This window comes from Ursus arctos, unplaced genomic scaffold (assembly GCF_023065955.2).
Source record: "Ursus arctos isolate Adak ecotype North America unplaced genomic scaffold, UrsArc2.0 scaffold_3, whole genome shotgun sequence".
NCBI lineage: Eukaryota > Metazoa > Chordata > Mammalia > Carnivora > Ursidae > Ursus > Ursus arctos.
The window spans coordinates 45,372,139-45,391,967 of NW_026622985.1; the positions used below are offsets into that span (position 1 = coordinate 45,372,139).

General features: G+C 33.5%; 1 protein-coding gene across 5 annotated transcripts in view; it reads left to right on the top strand.

Moving 5' to 3' along the window:
* The window catches only part of LOC130542129 (zinc finger protein ZFPM1-like), a 42,713-nt gene that overhangs the window by 14,957 nt on the left and 7,927 nt on the right, over positions 1-19,829 (top strand). For 2 of the 5 annotated variants that reach the window (XM_057304538.1, XM_057304539.1), the window contains one exon: positions 12,232-12,285. The exons of 2 other annotated variants lie outside the window; for them this stretch is intronic. The gene's annotated coding sequence lies outside the window, so the exon portion shown is untranslated. Of the gene's footprint in view, positions 1-12,231; positions 13,379-19,829 lie in introns of all 5 variants that reach the window. One more of the 5 variants, XM_057304536.1, reaches the window with a different exon arrangement.

Consider the following 19,829-nt stretch of genomic DNA (forward strand, 5'->3'; position numbering starts at 1 on the left):
AACCTTGAAATAAAATATATTTCTATACATTTTAAAACAGGGATCAATATTTGCTTCAATAGGCACTAAAAGACACACAGATTCTTACATTTGCCAGCATTTGGTTATCAACTCTTGTTTGAAATAAGTGACAACCAGCTAGGTTTTTTTTTTTTTTAATATTGTTACAGATATATTCTTCTGCTTCACCTTTTTCCACTGGATCTTATTCTTTTATTTTAAACAAATATATATAAATTATTGTTCACTCTGTACTAAAACATTTCAGTTTTAAGTACTAAACACCTAGTTTAGCTAGAAAATTGTAATAAATAATTCAAGTAGGATATAATAAAATTCCAAATAACGCCAAAGAAGTACTCAGTCATAAAGGTAATATTTAAAAAGTAGAGAAAGATTTCTGTCCTGAGAAAACATGATGTATTTTTAGTAAGACGAGATTTATACAGATGAAGCAGACAGGGAATAATACAAAGATATATAAAAACATATATTCTTCTATAATTTGTGAATGTAAAGAAAAAAGGCTTTATGTATTAGTGTGGCTTGCAAAGGCCCCCTTGTAAGAAGATGAAGTCACATAAACTTGAAGGGAGCTTAGATTTCCATTTAGAGGGAATGTCTATATATTGTTTGGGGCAGCAAGGTAGATAGACAGGAATTTTCAAATGATTATATTTTAGTATCAAGGAAGTTGTTATTGATAGCCATAGTGTCTGTCCTTTTGGAACTAGGAGAATGTCCTAGTTGCCAGAATCGGAAACATTCCATCTAGAGAAGAAGGTGGTGAGTTTTACATTAAATACACGGAATAAAAGCTAATGGTTGATTATTGAAAAGATCCCTTTACTAGATGTACTGGAGCTTGCATTAGAAATAAGGATAAAAGTAAGGCTTGCTTGCCAAGTGGTCACTGAAACTGTGATTATGCATGAGCTTTCTATGGTAGTATAAAATATAACAATATAACAATAATAGCTCAGCCTTGTGGTAGCCTCATACTTAGAAAGAAAAGAATCGAAAACCATAAAGAAGGTTTAAAAGCCTTATCAGATGAATTATCAGAGAAGCAAGGCAAAGAAGTACATTATCCTGAAATCCAAGAGAAGAGAAAAATTCCATAAATGGGTGATGAATTGTTTCATGTAAAATAGAGCTATTGTGGAAGATAATATTTGGGAAAAAAGAGCCTAAGAGAAAGGTATGGTTAGCAGCATAGAGAATGCTTCATCAGAGTAGCAGGGGATCCAGAATGCAATAGGAAAAGATGAAATGGATGCAGTATTTTTCAAAAATCTATATATGAGCCAGAAAAAAAAAAAAGTGCAGTTATCTAAAGGAGAAACAAAGATAGTGGAAGTGTTTTTGTTTGTTTGATTTTTCCTTAGAAGTTTCTAAGAAGTTAAAGTTAAAGAGAAAACTGATTATGTTGACATCACTTTGCACACATCAATATTTATTGAGTGGATAATTGAGAACTAGTTGGAAAAGGCAAAAATTATGGAAACAAGAATATTTTTGGAAGTCAGAGAAGGTGAGTAGGTGTGAGTTTGCTTTAACTGAAGAAAGAGAGAAGTATGCCACTTATAAAATATCCATTAAAAGTCACCACATCTTTTCTATATGATGGGATTGCGGAGTTTTAATAAAGTATCACTTTGGTATTAAAGAATAATAAGTACTAATAATAAGAAATATTATTTAGAGGTCTTAGTTTCTCTTTTCCAGGTATATTTCTCTCTCAACCTTACCATATGAAGATGCTTGTGTTTGATACACAACATTCTTCTTAAGTATTTGCAATGAGTTTTACAATAAATACTATAATAAGTAATAAATAATACAATTACTAATTTTACAAGATGTAACAGTGTAATCAAAATAGGGACATCAGATTCTGACCCATAAGAACTCGGTAAAGAGAATCAACTAAGTAACTCTCATTAACACCTCAGGAAGTTGGGGCACCCGGGTGGCTCAGTCCGTTAAGCATCCAACTCTTGATTTTGGCTCAGGTCATGATCTCAGTGTTGTGAGATTGAGCCCCACATCCAGCTCCACACTGGTCATGGAGCTTGCTTAAGATTCTCTCTCTTTCTCTCCCTCTGTCCCTTCTCCTTCATCTCTTATTTAAAAAACCAAAAAACCAAAAAACAAACAAACAATAAAACACCTTAGGAAGTTATTAAGCATGCAATTTTTAGACACCTATCAGAATAAAGTGCTTTGCACTTCACTTCTGATTATGAATTTTTACGATTCTCCCTTTCATACAAATCTACACCATGCATTGTCAACCTTAAATCATACTTCATCTTTCTATGAATGAGTTCATTGAGAATTGTCTGGTTCCATCAAGCAACTTTCATGTTTGCTTAAATATAAGATAGCACATACTCCTAACATTATCTCACAGGAAATAGGAAGTCATGTTTTGAATCCTCAAATCCCTGCATACTCTCATGTGGGTCACTCCCTCAATTATCTTATTTTGAACTACAAACCACTATTTGGAAAGACATATTATTTGGAAAGAACTTCAATCAATAATAAATGTTAATGCTTATACAATTTTCTCCATAATTCAGTGTTAAAAAAAAAAGAGAAAAAAAGGAGGGAGGTAATTAAACATAGATTTTAACACAAATTGAGTAGTTTAAAACAATAGGTATTTATTCTCTCACGGTTCTGGAGACTAAGAGCCCAAAATCAAGGTATAGCAGGGCCATGCTCCTTCTGAAAGTACTAGAGGAGGATTCTTTTTTGCTTCTCCTACCCTCTGGTGGTTGCCAGCAATCTTGGAGTTCTTTGGCGGTAGGTGCATTATCCCTGCCTCCATCATTGCCTGGCCGTGTTCACTGTCTTTTTTTTCTTATAAGGACATCAGTTATATTGGATTTAGAGCCCACTCTAATCTAATATGACCTCATTTTAACTACCACATCTTTAAATACCCTATTTCCAAATAACGGCACATTCTGAGGTTCTGGGCAGACATGAATTCTGGGGGGACAATATCCAATCCCATACAGTGAATGAAAAGTATTCCATAAAGTAGAAAATGGAAAAAAGCAACATTTCTAAACCATATACTATTTTATATACTATGTAATGTAATGTTTTTAAAGATTGATATATTAAATAATATAAATAGACATAGGACTATTTGCCTATATTCCCTTAAGTTTATATAACCAAAATGGCCAAAATCTTTATTTTGCATCTTTCTATAGCAAAAATGACCTTACATTCAGGCACAAATGGTAGTCTGGTGAATCAAATGGTTTCTTATTGATTATTTGCCCCCTCAGAAATGTTTATTTGACCTAGTAAACCCTTTCCACTTTTTTTGACACCACAGAAACAAGGTTGTTCTTAATCTTTAAGGAGATAATTATATCTGGCATGCTTTGCAATGAAAAAACAAAATAAATATCCGTTTTTCAAAAGGAGAGTTCAAATCTAACTTAATACACTTCCATCTCCATCAATGGAGTTTTAGCAAAGTTTCTGTGTCTACCCCATTTAAAGACAAGAGTGTGTCTATCATCCTAGGTGGATACAGCGTGGAGATACAGCAATATATCCATTTCTTTTCACTCTTTCCCCTCCCTCTTTTTTTTTTTCTTTTTTCTCTTTAAACCCTTAAAGGCCTAGTCTGATACTCACTTTTGCCAGGAAACCTAAATCATATGTTATTTACTTAGTCCTCTACACATATCACCTATTGCTTCTCAAAAAAACAAGCAAAAGAAAACTCTAACATAGATTATAGTTACTTCTGAACCATCCCATCATTGAGATGTTAATAGTTCATACAAGTTCACATAGCATTTGGAGTCAAGGACCACATTAATGCCCAATACTTTCAAACTTCAATCCATGCCTTCTGCAAAGCCTTCATTGATTTTTACTTTTACTATGTATTTACAGAATTTATGATTGATATTATGGAACTGGAAAGTGTTTCAGTTAAGCTTGTCTTATCTCCCTAGATTCCCCTGGGAAGCAGCAGATTAATACATTTGCGACCAAAGAACTTAAGAGTCTAAATTGGTAGCATGGCCCTATTGCATTGTAGCTTGGGCAAACTATTCCATCTCTTTGCACTTCAATTTCCTCATCTGCAAAGTGAAAATAACAATACCTGAAGTATTATTGGAGTGAGGATTTAATGAATTATTCCATGTCAGGTAAATGGAACAGTACTTGGCAGAGAGTAAGTGCTCAATAATTGTTAACCATTGTTCCTACCTCCTGTATACCCTCAAGCATTAAGCAAGCAATAAGCATCATTTGCATACTTTCTCATTTTTAACAGTTCTTTAAAATACCTGATTTGATTTAAAAGCTGACTTAGTGTTGAGTCATAGTATAATTTAACTTGAAAATTAATTGAAAAATGTATATTCTAAATGTTACTTTAGTGAATTTAAGGACTCTCTGATTTTTAGCTTTTGAAGAGATGAAAATCCATATAAAATATTAAAAAAAATAATTTGGCTTTTAAGCACATTCTTTCAGATGTACTTGTTTTAGCTCTGCTACTTAAATTGTACTAACTTCAAAAATGTAATAACATGATAGATGCAAGATCCTGGACTGGATTTCAAAAATGCCATTCAGCAATATCAATAGATTCCTGAATAGAAAATATTAATAAAAACACTAATGTTTCTGTGTTGTTAATGCTAAATAAGTTGATATTTAATCATGTATGATACATATAATATAAAGGTATAGAATATAATTATAGCTACGGAAACTTACACATGAAAAGAAATACATATCAATGAAGTACACTATTTGTACCTCATTAACTGAAGGCAACAAAAATTCCTACGGAAGGAGAACCCATTTAAACAAAAAGTGCATGAAAAATGAAAGCTGGGGGACTGAGGTTACTGAAAAATATACACAATAGTTTTACACCTTTGAAATAAAATTCTAAGTGTAATACATGATATAACAAGACTACCAGAGTTCACATACTTAAAGTAAGTAAAATAGGTACAAGGCATTTCCCTTTTATTTACAATACCTGCTCAATAGGAAAATTTTAGGTCTAGTCTCCCCAGAATTCCAATGAAGTCTGTATAAAATGCATTTTTTTTTGTTAAATGAAATCATCTGAATTAAAATCTATAATTGTTAACCCTCACTTTATGCAACACATTAAGGAGAAAATTTAAGTAACTTCATTTCTGTAGCATTTGCTTGGTCCAACTTAAATTCATGACAAAAACCAGGGCCAATCAGACAGTGTTTCACATTCAGTTCAATCCATTCTCACATAGACATAGTCAAATACTTCCAGCAAATATTTTATTCTAGAATTTTCCATTTCTCTTAGCCATAAAGTTACCAAATCTATTTCCTAAATAGTTTGGATTCTCCCTCTTCCTTCAAAATCATCTATACTGCATAATTTATAAAATAATTTCTAAGTTCTTTTGTTTCTAGTGTATGACTCGTCAAGTCCAACCTATGTACTGTTGTCAAAAGAATAAATCTGTCAATTTTTTATGCATGTGTAAGGTACACACACAATGCCTGACATATATAGAAAGATACCATTTCATTTTAAGGTAGAACAATGTTGTTTTCCTCCCCTTTAAAAATTCTCTTCCTAAATTGGCATATTATCTCCTTTTTGTCTTCAAAATGAAAATCTTTTGCCTTGATGAATTAACTGGATGAACTTGGCACAAGAAACCTAGATTCAAAGTGGCTTAACAAGAAGAACATATGAAATTTCACATACCAGTTTAGAGACACGGTGGGCTCTGGCTAGGGTTCCAGCTCTGCTTTTCAGGTTTTTGACTTCGCCTTCGTATCAGCTAAGATTCATCTGGCTCCTTTCACAGTTGCAAGAGACTTCCAATAGTAACTGTGGAACAAAATTCCCACCATGCATCTAGTTGGAGAAAAACTGTTTTTCTTTTCCATGGGGCTAGAATAAGTTTGTCACTGATTTCGACCTGTTTACATCCGCTTACTCTTGAGCCAATTATTAGAGAAGGGATGAAATTACTACAAGAGACTTAGTGATATGTGGGGAATCATTATCTGGAATAAAATGAATATTGAAGAGTGAATACATATTCCCTTCACATAACATATCTAATTTTTGCATGTTATAGTCCCAGATTTGCCTACACATACTGTAAATGCTAATCATGACAAACTATCTCTTGTTTCCTAAATGTGTCATGGTCTTTCTCCCCATTAGCTATATTTACACCTTTCCAAGAATGCTCTTCACCATGTCTCCACTTGACTCATCTTAAGCATTCTTTAAAGGTTAGCTTAAGCACCAACTATTCTTAATAAATGTTCCTGATTCTACCAGGATGAATTAGGAACATCTTTCTTATGACCTTGATTACTTCAAGCACAGTACTTCTCAACCTCCTGAACACTGGATTACTTGGTAAAATGACTAAAATACTAATGGCCTGAAACCATTCCCAAATATTGATTCAGTTGGTTTGGGATGAAGTCTGGACAAGGGAAATTTTTTAATTTCTCAGGTAATTCCAATGTGAAGTCTGGGCTGAGAATCCTCTAGCATATCACTTGCACATCTATTACTATATATTTGTATTTCTCTTCTACTAAGTTGTGAGTTTTTGAAGATGAGACTATGGTTTCCACCTTTGTATGCTAAGCACCTGAAGAGAGTGCCTGATACAAAGTCTGTACTCAAAATTAGCTGATGATAAAGGCTGTTTCAAAGGATGGTTATTTCAATTCAATAGCTATTAATTGCCTACAGTGTGCTGAACTCTGTATGTGGTGTTGCTATACAAAGGTAAATAATACAGGGTCAGCCTTTAGAAGAATTTCTATCCAATGCAGTGCTCAAAAGTGAGCACACAGATAGTAGCATCAGGCTACTACATCTTAAATTACTCTTCCAGAACTTCCAATATTCTCAATGAATAGGGCAAGTCATTCCTTCCTTAAGTTAATACTCCTTTACCATAAGTAACTGAATGCATATTTTTTAAATAGGGTCTCACGGGCATATATTAATGAATATGTAAAGTCTAACTATAAATAGTTCTCTTTTGTTTTTTTTTTCCTTTATACGAATATTTAAAATATAAAAGGGTTTCTATTTTATCTGAGCTCCAAAATAAAAATGCTAAAAGAATCCAGTAAGTTTTACTTTGGTTCAGTATTCAAGGAAAGGCAGGTGTTCACCAAATAGAATGAGAAAATTAAAAGCAGTCTAACTGTAGAAAGTCCCTTTGAGCCACAAGTTTAAATTTTTTAATGGTTTTACAATCTTCTCAAGCTGTCAATGGAAAAAAGTGGCTTGACATTGAACACATACCAAGTCAGTAGCATAACTATTTTATAATGTCTGATTGGTCACTGAAAAAAATAGCTTAAAATTCAATCCATGTGATGGAAATGCCACTTAGAAAAAGACCATTCATACTGCAGTGCTGCAGGAAAATTGTGGTTATAACAGTTCCCATTTCATTCAGCAGCGGGATTTTTAAAGAATTACAAATGGAATCGTTCCTAGAATATTGCATGTTGAGTATTATTAATATAAATTTTACCATCATAAAATTCACCATTAATAAGAAAATGTCATTATTTTTTCATCTTACAGGTTTAAAAAAAACTTTATATGTTAAATGAAGATTCTCAGGCTAATTTATGGAAACCCTTTGGGAATATGCATTCATAATTCCTCTAGGAAATTCACATATTAATTTAACTGAAATGTACTGAATACTTGCTATTATTGTTTCTCATAGTAGAAGGGGTTTGCCAAAGTCATAGATTTTGAACTCTATTTGGGAAGCCTGTGAATGGATATTAATGATTAGAGGTTACAGTATTACAGATTCCCTGAAATAGAAGGGTTTATAATGTTGAATAGCTGTCTTAACCCTGCAAAAGAGAGAGAGAGAGAGAGAGAGAGAAAAGGAAAAGAATCAAAATAAATCAACTGGTGAATTTTTAAAATTCAAAACCTGTTACAGAAAATCGTTATGAAAGGATAAATGGACTTCAACCACATTTAGAAATCAGACACATCTCCTGTATATCAGTATTAGACAGTCTTGAGGCCTATAAACTTTCAACTTTTAAATCTGTGCTAATTTCAGCTAAATGTCAATTGCCTAATTTTGAAAAATCCAAACTCACTGATTTTCTTTTATGCCTATTTTCCTGTCTACCTCTGGGCTTCTTCCTTGTCGATTAGCAGTTTCCAAAATGAAAAGGAAGGGACAGGGAAAGAAAGCATTATAAATCAAACAGAATTTGCCCAATCTTAGTAATCAGCTTTGAAAAATGATTTAGTAGGTTTACTTAGTTTCTTAAATAAAACACAGCAGTCAGGGTTTGTTTTGTTCTATTTTTTAAACAGACTTTATTTTTTAGGTTCATAGCAAAACTAAGCAGCAAGTATAGAGTTGCCATTTAATCCCTGCCTCCATACACACAGCCTCCCCCACTATCAACACCCCCTACCAGACTGGTACAATGAGGAACCTACATTAACACGTCATCACCCAAAGTCCATAGCTTACCTTAGGGCTCTCTCTTGGTGTTGCATATTCTGTGAGTTTTGACAAATGTATAATGACATGTATCCACCATTATGGATATCATACAGAACAGTTTCACTGCCATCAAAATCATTTGTGCTCTGCCTGTTCATTCCTCCCTCTCCACAACCCCAGGCAACCACTGATGATTTTATCATCTCCATAGTTTTGCCTTTCTAGAATACCATACAGGTTGTGCTCGCTTCGGCAGCACATATACTAGAATACCATACAGGTGGAATTATACCATATGCAACCTTTTCATACTGAATTTCTTTGACTTAGTAATACATAAAGTTCCTCCATGTCTTTTCATGGCTTGATAGCTCATTTATTTTTAGCACTGAATAAAATAATAATCCATTGTCTGGATGTATCACAGTTTAACCGTTCATTTTCTGAAGGACATCTTGGTTGCTTCCAAGTTTTGACAGTTATGAATAAAAATGCTATAAACATCTGTGTGCAGGTTTCTGTGTGGACATAAATTTTCATCTTAGTAAATACCAAGGAGTGTGATTGCCAGATCATATAGTAAGACTATGTTTAGTTTTGTAAGAAGCTGTCAAACTGTCTTCCCAAGAGGCTGTACCATTTTGTGATCAGTTAAGAGTTTGTTTCTTCGCGTTCTTGCCAGCATTTCGTACTTTGGCCATTCCAATACGTGTGCAGGGATCCCACTGTTGGTTTTCTAATTCCCTAATGATTTATGATGCAGAGCATTTTTTCATATGCTTATTTGCCATCTTTATATCTTCTTTGGTCAGGTGTCTGTTTAGGTCTTTGGCTCATTCTTTTATTAGTTTATTTTCTTATCGTTGACTTTAAGAGTTCTTTGTATATTCTGGACAACAGTCCTTTACCAGAGTTGTATTTTAGAAATGTTTTCTCCCTGTCTGTGGCTTGTCTTCTCATTCTCTTAACAATGTTGTTCATAGAGCAGAAGTTTTTATTCCAGTGAGCTCCAGCTTATCAAAACTTCCTTTCCCGGATTGTGCCCTTGGTGTTGTAGCTAAAAAACCATCCCCGTCCCCAAGCTCATCATCTAATTCTGCATTTTATATTTAGGTCTGTGATCCACTTTGAGTTAATTTTTGTGAAGGATATAAGGTCTGTATCTAGATCCATTTTTTTTTTTTGTACGTGGATGTTCAGTTGTATTAAGGTTTTAATGTTTGTGGTGTGACCTGCGTCTTTTGTGATAAATGCTTTTAAAGTTTTATTACATTTATTTTTAAAATCTACTGCAGAGTTAACATTAGCAACAGCTATCAAGGCCAAATAATCAAGAATTATAACCATGATGTTCATGAAAAGAATACCCTTTATAAAGACATCAGACAAATACACAAGAGAACACTTTTATAGGAACCAGAAGAAACATTTCCCTATTACATTTTAAATTATATCTTACTGGAAAAATAGTGACTAGTGATTTCACTATTAACTTGGGTAGTATTAGTAATTAGTAATTAGACAAATTCACACCTACACCTAAACAAACAAAATGCTGTCTGTACATAGGATGGCATAGTTCCTATAGCAAAGTCCAAGCCACTGGTTTACAGAAATGCTGAGAGGAAAAGCAAGGAAAAGAAATATCTAGAATGCTCATTCAGCCTCTAATTTTAATAATTTATATATCAATCTCTGTATACCCACTTTAAGCGTTACTGCTAAAAAATTTCTAAGGCTACGGGCTTCTCTTAGAAGGTAAACATTTATCCTTTAAATGTGAAAAATGCACATTTAGCATAAAAAGATGTGTGGTATGAAGTATTAAGAGTCATTGTGTGATACTGTGATATATTAAATGTCTTTTCCTCAGTAAGCAAGTAATATCCTTTTCACTGTGTGGTCTTAGGAAAAAAAAGTCAAAAGCTGTGGTGAGAGTGGGGGGGGCGCCTAGGTGCACACATGCCTATGTGCATACACATGCTCTTTTTCCACGTAAGCGATGAGGAGGTAGAGAATTTTTTTCCAGGACTTTGAGAACCGCATATTTATATATCTTCCTAAATCAAGCAAAAGGTAGTAGTATTTAAAATGATGAAATATACCCAGAAATGACAGGAACAAAAATCACTGGCAAAAAAACTTATGTGATATAGAAAAGAGAGTTAAATATGTGTGTGGAGAAGTTACACTGATTAAAGTTTTGGCGGATAAAGCTCAATGCACACACATTATTTCAATAACTTTTCCTTTTGGGGGGCATAAATGAACATATTTTATTTTTCTATCCTAGGTATATTATTAAAATAAGCAGATTTCCCCTTTTTCTTTCCATTCAACCCCTGATCCATTTTCCAGTCCCCCAGTGATTCCATGTCAGCATGCTCTGTTTTTGACTAGACAAATAGTACACAGATTTATTCCTACAGAAACAATCTCTGGTAAAATCGTAGTGTCTGCTTGAATAATACCCAAAGGTTAACTGCATGCTTTCCACTGGCCAGAAATAACTCACAGAAAATGAATCCACAGAGCAGTCAATGGAATATTATAACCCTCTTAGGGGAGCCATTGGACTATGAGAGAAATTTGAGGTGGAGAACCAGCCTTTATTTTACACACACACACACACACACACACACACACACACACACACACACACAGAGCTGTGTATGTTATAAACTCTAGTAAGAATTAGACTATTGATCTGTGAAAATTTTTCACTTGAAGTCACATAATGTTATCTTAATATTCCTTTCATCCACATTGTATCATGGTGATAACATTAAAAATGATATTCATTTATTACAGTTGTAACAATGAGAATGAACTAGATTGCAGTCATTCTAAAATGAGGAGGGACTGATGTTACTTCTTAGATATAAACTGATATGCATTGGAAAGTTGGAAATATGGGATGTGTGTTCCTTAAACTACATCCCAGAACTTATTTCAGGGGGAAGAAAAGTCCCACACTTCCAATGCATACAGGGATTCTGTACTTCTGAGATTAACTGTAAGCATTACTTTGACAAATTTCTTTTACTAAAGTCACTTTGAATTTGGTGGCAGGGGTAGTGCTAAAGGTATGGACAAATGAAGATGAAAATAAATATTTTTAGAAATAAAACTCAATTTGTCACACGGGAAAAATCATTAACTTTTCAAGTAAGAATGTTTGACTATTGTTATATCATGGTTCTGCCAATGTGCAGACTCATCGTTTTATGCGGACATGTTATGTCCTAATTTTTGTGTTATTTTTGGGAGTTCACACACTTTTGAAACTTTCTGTGAACATACTTGGATCTAATGTGCCTGAAAACATAGAAAGGTGATTTTCATAAAGGAAATCAGTGCACAATTAAAGGTGGAGACACATTCTCAATTTGCATCAATCCAATTTAATATGTCCCTTAAAAGTAAACTTCATAAAGATTTAACAGTGTTCTAGCCTAGGGATTTGGAAAATCTTTTCCCCTTCCAAAATGATATTCCAGGGGATTTCCAGACCTTTCTTCCCTATTATGCTTGATAGCATTCTATCTTATCACCTCAAGTTCTGATATTTCCTAGAATATCTACACACTTACACATAAACACACTAACAACTTACATTGTGCTTCCTTTTGCCCTAGTTACATTTCTCACTTCATCTAAATTCTGGACCATCCATAATTTCTTTTCCTCCTAATTCTAGGCAAGGGCAGAATTTACCATGTCAGGACTGAGAGTGACAAAAGGCAGAATGAAGGTGAGAAGAGCATACCCATGAAAATATGGATCTCATCCCATCATCCTTGCTTCAGAGGTGATGCTCCAAGAGACAAAATAAGCCATCAGGTTTGCTGCCAGGCGGAGTGCCTCTGAGAACACAGGACCCTCCACAGGAACCTCATCTCAAGTTTCTGCACCCTTTATAATTATTATTTCCATGTGCTTGTATGTCTTCACATTCTTAATGAGTAAGACAAATGAAAAAAAGGGGGGGATCAGAAGATAAAAATGGAGTCCTCCCTACACAGCCCTTTCTCTCCCTGTGTAAATTAATAAGTATGAAGATTTTTTAAAAACATCGGTAGGCTTCTGTGTTCTTCAAAGACAAGAAAAAAAAAAGACACTATTGACTTCGCTCTGTTCATGGAAGGAGACAGAATTAAAGAATCTGGTGGAAACAGGCAAAGCCAACAGAGGGTAATCATGCAGCCAAATTCAAGCCTCAAAGGAACACAAAAAGGATGGAAGATTCCTGGACAGAGAAGTGTGCTCCTATTAGAGCCTTTATCCCCAAGTCCATATTCCCACTTCTTCCCCAGCCCTCCAGACCCCATACCCCGAATGCAGCACCACAAGCACTAGCTTAGAGCTTATGAAATGCCAAATACTGCAACCATACAAGGGGTTCTTATTCCAGTGTCAGGACTGGGGTGTGATCAGGGCCACTGAACATAAAATTTTGACTGAATATTCCTTTCGTTTAATTTTTTGCAATGTTATTCTTTATGCACAATACCAAGGCTAAACAGAACATCGTGGGTCAGGACAGAAATACAACCACCACTGACAACACTGCTTTTATTCATTTGTTCAATAGATACTCATTAAAGCACTATAAGGATGTGTTCCAATTTGCAAGCAAAGGAGAATAAAAGGTTCCTTAAAGGACTGCAGGTTTCTTAAATCAGTGATTATCTGAATATAGGTGTGGTTAAATTGTATATGTCAGAGTTATTCATTTTTCAACTTAGATAAAATGTTCTCTTCCCATAAAATGGCAAAGAATGAATTTTAATTCTTTTAATCACCGCTATTGACTTACTATGACTTCTCCAATTAGATGTACTAGGGTAAGTTTTTCTTACTTTCAAAACATAGATAACTTATATCTTAATTATTAAAAGAAATGAAATATTCTCTGTCTCTGTCTAGACAGTTATGTATACACACAGAGATCTCTCTATACATACATGCTTACACATATAGAGAAGAGATAGAGATATCTATATCTTATAACTGATACATATCTGTATCTAATTATGTCTTATATCCCACATCTAGAGATATCTTTCTATAGAGGGAGACCAAGAACCTTTCATTTTTCTTAAAAATTAGGACAGACAGACAGACAGACACACACACCCCTTTACTAATAAAGGTGTAGGGAGTGTGTGTGTGTGTGTGTGTGTGTGTGTGTTTGTGTGTATACACACCTATACCTCAAAGTAGAATATAAACTGGGAGAGTACTAAAGATTTTTGCCAAAAGAGTAATAAATAGGAATGACGTAATCTGAAAGGGACTTTCTTCCTATACAATTTTCAGACGATTTATTTTAAATTCATAAGATGACTTTCTAATTTGAAGAAAGCAAGCCTGTATTTGAAAAAGACACTATACCAAAAGATTTATTTCTGAGTCCAGCTTCAGATACAGGGAAATGTTAAGAGACATTTTTAACTTTCAAATTTAACTTTCACATCAATAAAAAATACCACATGATATTTAAAAATCTCTATTATACCACAGAAATAGAATGTTATGATATTTAATGTTAACTACTCTATAAAGATTTAATTTTTGTCAATGCATATTTTAATTGAAAAGACTCATAAAGGTTGAGTTTATTTTAAAAGAAAGGAATGAATTAAGGCAAAATGATATGATATAGTTGAAGAACTACAGTGGACAGCTGAAAGCAATAAGTTGAATTTCTGACCTCTTGTCAAATTCTAATTAATTGTTTTGATTTTAAATTTACATATCTGAATATACAATATTTTAATATGAAAGAGTTTGGTTTAAAAATGTTTGGCATTTCTCATAACACCTTAAAAATGTAACATTTATATATGGGAACCTGGGTGGCTCAGTCAGTTAAGCATCTGCCTTCAGCTCAGATCATGATCCCAAGGTCCTGGGATCGAGTCCCACATTGGGCTCCTTATTCAGCAGGGAGTCTGCTTCTCCCTCTCCCTCTGCTTCTCCCCCACCCCCACACACTTGTGCGTGCACATTCTCTCTCTGAAATAAATAAAATCTTTTTTAAAAAATTAAAAAATAAAAATGTAACATTTATATCTGTAATACTGTACTCGGTACTACAGAAAAGTATTTTCTTGAACTCATTAGGAAAGCATAAAAGGCTTTTATTTTGACAACTTCTACCTATAAAATTATCATCAAAATTGGAGTTTTAAAAATATGATACAGCCTATGGTTTACAAAGTAATAATATGGCTATTATCTAATCTTAACTATTTTCATATAGTAATATAAGGCCCTTTTCTTGAAAATGATATTTACTTTGAGAACCAGTTTCTAAACAATTTCATTTTCCCATATAATTTCATTTATTCAGATACTTACACTTCCAGTTTTCTTTTCTATAAGTAGAATATTTATTGTTATAAATAGTATTCCTAGAAAGACAAATTATCTTAAAAAGACTCAATCCTGGAGTTTGTAAAATGTTCGTTATTGGACAAGAAAAGCTCATTCAGATTTGTGACATGGAGGCTGACATAGTCAGGACATTCTCAATGTTCATGGTTTACAAATACATCGCCACCATGATGACAAATCTTCAAACAGTCTTGGAATAATTTAGACCTCTGGTATTCTAGAACTCTAAATAACTATTCTAAATATATATGTAAATATATGTGTATATACTCAATTAATACATACATATGCATATAGATACTTTTCCCCAAATAAACAGTATTATAACAAAGTAAAAACCTAATGAGTGACTAAAAGCCACTGACTTGATTTAAAATCCAGTCAAAAAGATCATGCTTCTCTGTCATCAAAGGAGCATAGGCTGTATGACTACTGTCTCATTCTTTCCCACACTTGTATCCTGATGTCAGGAGGACATATATTTGGATTTCCAAATTCTTGCCTCCCTAAGGGAATTTTAATTTCCATACAATTCTCAGTAGTGAATATGACCCATCATTTCACACCATATAACATTTCTTTCAATGTAGCAGATCCTAAAGACGACATATTTAACTGAGTCACACTAGCACATGATACAATGCACTGTGAGTATTCGGGTTATAGCTCTATAGAGGCAAAGAAAATATTCTAATGACATACTTAATTTAGATGATAAAAATACCTTTTTTAAACATTTCTCCTTTTTCTATTTTCATATTTTTGGCAAGAAATAAATACTTAGAAATCTCCCAGAAATGAATTTAAAAATTTAAAAAGTCAAGATGTTAAACTCTACTTTTTAAATTAAAAATGTTAAAATTTACATTAAAATGGTATAGATTTTAATGCCTCAAATTTAGAATGCTTCTTGGGTGCCTAATTTATACACAGCCTGTTTAAATACCATGTAATCTTTATAGAAAAAAGAGAAGCTAGAGATACTGTCTTCAAGAATATTCCTTATTTGCTTTTAATATGGAATGTCAAACTAAAAACTACACATTTTAGATCGATTTTGTGAAAATTTTCAGCTGTAATTATTAGAAAATGGTCATTCTTAGGTGACAGATGAGTCCTATTTGTAATCCTTTGAACAAAGACATTTTGCTGATTATTATACATGTATATTACTTTAAAATTTATATCTTAAATAGAGAATAAAAACCAACAGGGTGTAACTTCTGCAGATAATTACATCTTAATTTATATTAACAGTATATCTAGGAAAAAACTTCTAAGAAGTGTTTTGTTATTGTTGTTGTTGTTATGAAATAACCCATAATATGCAGATGTGGAAAATCCCTATTTTTCCAGTGGCCAGATGTTTGGAACTTGTGTTGACTGAACCATAAAAATGGCTGACTCTACCACTCTACCACTAAGGAAATTAAACCTGAAAGATATATTTCCTTGTTTTGTTCCTCTTCCTTTCTTTCCCTCAAATTACCTGCTTTTGCCACAACTTCAGATTCCCTTCACTTATACTTTAAAATTATTTATTAACCTCTTAAGCAAGTGAACAAGATAGTCCTAAGGAGTTATGTGGCTGAAAGGTGATAAAAAAGAATGCTGTACCACAGCATTATTATTATTATTATTATTATTATTATTATTATTATTATTCTTGCCCTGCATGATTTAAAGGTTTAGATGTTCTGGAATGGAAAAGATGTACTGGGAATAAAATATACTTCGACCTGTAGGTCTAAGGCCATGTTTCCTACAGAGACTATTCCCACACCAATATGATCCACCACTGAAACCCAAATGTAGAGAAAAATACAAAAACAAAACAAATAAAACTTAAAAAAGGAAAAACTGGAAAATATGCTTAAGTGTTGGAGAAGTTAAAGTCTATCAGGAACACAAGATTTAGGTATCTTAATTACCAGGAATAACAGCCCATCAAAAGTACTTCACAAAATACAATGACATTTCTGAGAATTACCTGGAAAACTGATTTTCAGTACGTTTAATACCTAAGAACATTCCTCCTACAGATTCTGCTAATATGAAACGGCTTTTGAAATTCTGAGAAAAAAACTGCAGTTTTTTTCATCTGTGACACTGAATCACACCCTGTCAGCGCCATCTATCAGTTACAGTTTAAACTGCAATGAAAAAGAGATTCTAAAGGCCTCTGACTATAAATAACCAAAATAATTTCTTAAATCATGTAATATGCAGTTCTGTCTAATATGAAACAATTTGTTTTGAACTTACCACTTTATATCTTTTCTATGTCCTCACAATTAATGATGTAAGTGGTTTCCAGTTAGTTGAAACTATGTAGTCACATAATCCATGAATATGTAGAGATCTACACGTCACACAAAAATGCAGTTTCCTAGATCAATTACTATTTGAAGTTTCAATCATTTTCATCACAACCAACATTTTCTCTAGGACAATACAGTGTGCTCAGAGTTTGTCCATGTCTTTCTAACTGTGATGGTATATCATGCAGTGAATATTTTACATGTCATTGGCCCTCCCAAGGGTCCAGAAAAATCCTATCTTCTATGGTAGTACAGATATGAGCTTGACATTTAAAGGCCTAGAAGGTTAGTCTTTATTTTTCTCTTGTGATACTTGAAAATAAGTGAAATGAAACTTACTACTAAATCATTAAAGCATTATCACAAGATGTTTTCATATAGCCATTTGGTTTCAAGCCTGTGGAATGGGAAGCACGTTATGCTACATTTTGCATTAGAGCCCTTGCTTTAGTTAAAAGACATTAAAATCTGTCATGGGCATGTGGTATATATACCCTTCTCTTTCCAAAACTAACAGTCAATTGGCTCCATTCTCATTTCCTTCTCTCCTTGTCTTCTTCCTCTTTCTCCTCCTCTTCTGGCAGAAGCAGAGGAATTATTTGAGCATTTTGAAATAAATGTCCTTCTGGGACATGTCTCTCTTTTCACTACACAATTAGAAAAGCAGAAGAGGCTATGCAGACTCTAGAACCACTTCAAACTGTGAGGCTGAAGGGTGAGCAAGTTTTCAAGATGAAACACAAATGCCTCCCCATGGTAATCAAATCGGCTTTGGCACTTGAATCTACTCTGAAGACTGAAAAAGATAATTTGCTTATAAGCATAAACAATAAAATGTTGTACACATTAGTAATTTGCCTCAAGGTATTTCTTCTTTCATATATAATCTCCATTATGTATTACAAATGAAAGGAATGAAAAGAATATTTGTTGGATCATAAAGCTCTATTTGGTTGACTTCTTCTTTAAAAACTTTATAAAGAAGTTTAAAGGCCCACAAATAATGTTCCAATTTTTTTTTTTTTTTTTTTTTTTTGCTTTTAGCAAGAAAGAGTATTCAGTTTGCACTTGTCCAGACCTCAGCAATATAAAGGCCTTTTCCTTTTTGGGAAAGGAAGCTTTTTATACCCTTGGTTGACTTCACGAAAAACAATCTGGGACGCAAATGTAGGCAATTTAAACTAGCCGTTTGGGTGAAAATCTCTCTGTCTTCATCTCACTCAAAATATTACCTAAATGTAATCTGAACCATTTAGAGTAGCTCTACTTAAACCGTGTTATGTTTTCAGTAGTAAAGACTGATAACTTGATAGTTCCCAAGGGTTTGATTCTTACAGTTTAAGTACAGAGTTGACATTACATGCTATTTTTCCGAAAATCCCCAGGGCTATGTTAGAGATGAGATAAGTAAAGATGTATAGAGCTGTTTAAAAATTTGTGGGTATCTTCAAACCCAGTACTATTAGTCAACCTTCCTATAGGTCTATTCATTCTCACGCTAACATAATCTTTCCACTGGTAATTAAAAGAAAATAACGAAAATTTGGCTTCAAAGTTCTAAATATATATATATATATATATATATATATATATATGTGTGTGTATATATATATATATACACACATATATATATATATATATATTAATTGTACTCTGAATTTGCCATTAAAAAACACTTTGTAGGTATTATTTTTTTTGGAGGTTCTGTGTTCATTTTTTTCATTCTCTCTCTAACTTAGAATTTGACTTTTATTACCAGTAGGGTTCTTAATTCAGGCCATCATAATTTATCCTCTCGGCATGGCTCCCCTCCCCAACTATCTCCCTAACCTCAGTCTCACCATTCTTCAATACATCCTTCCCAAAGCTATTAGACTGATATTTCTAAAGGGTTTACCTCTCCATCGCTGCATAAAAATATACACTGGTCCCCAACAACACTCCCTCATGACAAGACTTCATATTCCTACTTCTCTATCTCAAACTTGAAATTCAGCTACACTGAACAGATGACAGTTATTTTAAAGATCTTGAGCTCTCTTGCATTCTCTTTCTCTCTCCTTCTGGCTCTCTCTCCCCCACACACTCCTATCCCCCAAACTCATATGTTTAGAGCATCCTCTCTCATTTTTTAGTACGTACTAAAATGACACTCCTATGAGAAATCTTTCCTGACCTCTTGAACCCATCAGAATGCATACCTGAACCATTCAGTAACCATATCACTGGACTAGAGACTATGATCAATATAAGTTCACTGAGTTAATGAATGGATTGGATGATGGAATAAAAAAAAAATCAACTCAGTAACTTTAGAAACAAGGACACTGAGAGGTAGTTTAAGAGACCTAAGCCACTCTTTGGGAAAAAAAAAAAGCATTATAACTCAGACGACAATTATTCAGTGTTCCTTCCCCTTCTTGTATCTTGATAGCCGCTCCTAAAAATTCTTAGTATCAATAACATTAGTTTATGACTAAATCTTAACTACATACAATGGCCTGGTAAGAATAATACGCTATGCTTTTTTTTTCTTTTTATCTAAACAAAGTGTGTAATCTAGAACAGCGAAGTT